General features: G+C 44.0%; 1 non-coding gene across 1 annotated transcript; it reads right to left on the bottom strand.

Moving 5' to 3' along the window:
- Window positions 1–1,409: 1,409 nt before the first annotated feature.
- LOC112608777 lies at window positions 1,410–1,468 on the bottom strand. Its single transcript, XR_003116066.1, has one exon. It is a non-coding gene; the product is annotated as a U7 small nuclear RNA (small nuclear RNA).
- Between the last annotated feature and the right edge of the window lie 1,958 nt (window positions 1,469–3,426).

Raw genomic sequence — 3,426 nt, 5'->3', positions numbered from 1 at the left:
GGGACTATAGGTGCCCACCACCACGCCCGGCCAATTTTTTTTTTGTATTTTTAGTGGAGACGGGGTTTCACCATGTTAGCCAGGATGGTCTCCATCTCCTGACCTCATGATCCACCCGCCTCAGTGGATCCCAAAGTGCTGGGATTACAGGCGTGAGTCACCACGCCCGGCCAGCTGTTTTTTTTTTTTTTTTTAAGAGATGGGGTCTCACTGTATTGCCCAGGCTGGTCTCAAACTCCTGGGCTCAGGTATTCTTCCTGCCTTGGCCTCCCAAGTCGCTGGGATTGCAGGTGTGAACCACTGCACCTGGCTTAATCTACTTTCTGTAGGCCCACAGGAAATCTAATGTCAGGAATTCATTAGGCAGGATGAAGAAAAGTGAAGGGGATTACCAGGTGTGATATAAGGCACTTGTAAGAAGCTCTGTGGCTCTTAATGGAGCTTTTGGTTTTCCTGACACTGAGACAGAAGATGTCCAAGCCTAATTATGTCACTGCTGTCATCATAGAAAGCTTGAGAAGTAGGGGAAAGCTCCTAGCACATGGGTAGGAAATCCTCAGAAATCCGTTCTTCTATGTAAGGGATGTATAGTTTCTGTCCTATTGGAATTTTTAATTTGTCATCAGATTTGCTGTAGTATGGGACAATAATGTGACAAAAACATGGATCCTCAGCTGATAAATGAGGTCAAGTTTGAAAGCAAGAAAGACACGTGAGTACTTGAATTAAAACCGAAGGCAGTCCTTAGTATTCTACTGTAAGGAATCTGATGCTACTCCCCATCAGGAGCTGCATCTCTCATCTAGTAATCATTATCTCTATCCGTGAGTATCAAAAACCTGGCCTCCCAGTGCTCTCCTTTCTTGGTTTACCATTGAAATCCATTAGGAATACCAGCATCAAATGACATATGCAAGACCACTAACCACTAGAGGAAGAATATTCAAATAATTCAAAAATCGTAAGAGGTATTTCATATTTTCTTTTTAATTTTTTTATTTAAAATTTTAAAAATTTATAATAGAGATGGGGTCTCAGTATATTGCCCAGGCTGGTCTTGAACTCCTGAGCTTGAGCAATCCTCCTGCCTTGGCCTTCCGAAGTGCTAGGATTACAGGCATGAGCCACCATGCCCAGCCTAAGTGGTATTTTCCATGAAGTCATACAAATTCAAAGTGGAAGAGAACTTATAGATCATCTCATCCAGCGATTTTTCATTTTGTTTTTGACAGATGAACTTTTCTGTACATAATCGTACATGGAACCACAATATATCGTACAGCACATAAAACAAAAAGGCTGTGGCAGAGAGGATGCCAGAGCTCCATTAGGACCCCTAAATGGTTGTGCAAAATACGAGCTGCACAACTCTGGGAGGTACCATCCACCTCCATCATAATTTTGTTTTTTAAAACTTTCCAGTGAAGATCAGAAAACCTGCTAGACAAATTCTAAAAGAACAACACTCATAGATTGTACAGTTATTAACAGGGCAATCGTCCAATAGAGGGTGGTAGTATCTTGAAGGAAAAGGGATGCCTTTTGGAAATTTGCTTTAAGCCTCTATATGTTGACTAGCTACAGGGCCGAGCCCCATTCACTCAACATCCCCCTCTCCTGAAGTCATTGCTTCCCAACCTATTCCCTGTCACAGTACCTAGAAAATGATGCCTTTTTTTTTTTTTCTTTTTCAGATAGTCTTCCTCTGTTGCCTAGGCTGGAGTACAGTGGCGTAATTTTGGCTCACTGCAGCCTCCACCTCCTGGGTTCAAGTGATTCTCCTGCTTCAGCCTCCAGAGTAGCTGGGATTACAGGTGTGCTCCACCAGGCCCTGCTAATTTTTGTATTTTTAGTAGAGATGGGGTTTCACCATGTTGGCCAGGCTGGTCTCAAACTCCTGACCTTGTGATTCACCAGTTTTGGCCTCCCGAAGTGCTGGGATTACAGGTGTGAGCCACCACACCCAGCTGAATGATTCCATTTTAACACAAAGGTAGGGGGAGGAAATATGAATGGAACAGGTCCTGGGGGTTCACCCACCACAGGCCCTGTCTGGGAGGGCTAATGAGATCAGCATGCCAAGGCACACCAGCTGGGAAACTCTTCCCTAAGGAAATGCTGTCAAGCATAGTTTGAAAACTACAGTGACATGTCCAATTCTTTTGTTTCACAGGTGGAGATACTGAGGTTCAGAGCGGGTGAAGGACGTACCCAAGGCCAAAAAACCTGAAAGCGATTTGAGCCAGGTCTCCTGATTCCCTCCCCAGTGTTCATACTGTCTACCTTATTTATTTATTTATTCATACTGTCTACCTTATTTATTTATTTATTTGAGACAGGGTCTTGCTCTGTCACCCAGGCTGGAGTGCAGTGGCATGATCACAGCTCACAGCACCCTCGACCTCCCAAGCTCAAGTGATCTGCCCACCTCAGCCTCCCGAGTAGTTAGGACCACAGACATGTGCCACCATGCCTGAAAAATTAAAAAAGTTTTTTTGTTTGTTTGTTTGAGACAGAGTCTTGCTCTGTTACCCAGGCTGGAGTGCAGCAGTATGATCTCAGCTCACTGCAGCCTCTGCCTCTGGGTTCCAGCAATACTCCTGCCTCAGCTGCCTCCTGGGTAGCTGGGATTACAGGCACACAACACCACGCCCAGCTAATTTTTGTATTTTTAGTAGAGACAGGATTTCGCCATGATGGCTAGGCTGGTCTCGAACTTCTGACCTCAGGTGATCTGCCTGCCTCAGCCTCCCAAAGTGCTGGGATTATAGACGTAAGCCACCGCGCCCGGCCGAAAAAAAATTTTTTAGACATGGGGGCGGGTCTCACTATGTTGCCCAGGCTGGTCTTGAACTTCTGGACTTAAACGATCCTCCCACTTCAGCCTCCCAAAGTGTTGGGACTGTGGGCATGAGCCACTAAGCACGGCCCACTGTGTCTTTCAAAGACTTTAGTATACTTTCACATCTCTTGCTAGATAAAATAGGGTCAGTTATTAGTACATAATTCCAAAAAAGGAAATGACAGAAAAAGAAGTAATATTACCAAGGTGTAGGTCAAGAAGACAAAAAGGAATAAATGCATACCGCTCTGTACCTGGACTTGTATACTACCATGCCCCTAATGATTTATATAGCTCAAGGCAGAGGAAATTGATCATATTGAACCAATATATCAGCAATGGGTTTTTTAAAAAACCAAGCTTTATTATTTATTTATTTTTTTGGCACCATAATTAACAATTCATAGAATGGGTCACTTCAGGCTACTCAAGAGTACCAGTGAACACTCCCCCACAAACACACCCTGCCACAAGACATTTAGCACAGAGGAACAGATCCATGGCCACTGCCTTTGCAGTATCAAAGATAATTAGTCTTTCCACAAAACAAATCTCAATTCTTATCTGAACAGCCAATCTCTGAA

The sequence above is a fragment of the Theropithecus gelada genome, chromosome 15, assembly GCF_003255815.1.
Source record: "Theropithecus gelada isolate Dixy chromosome 15, Tgel_1.0, whole genome shotgun sequence".
In the NCBI taxonomy this organism is placed as follows: Eukaryota; Metazoa; Chordata; class Mammalia; order Primates; family Cercopithecidae; genus Theropithecus; species Theropithecus gelada.
Note: the sequence above shows the minus strand (reverse complement) of the source record. Positions and strands in the feature narration are given on the sequence as shown.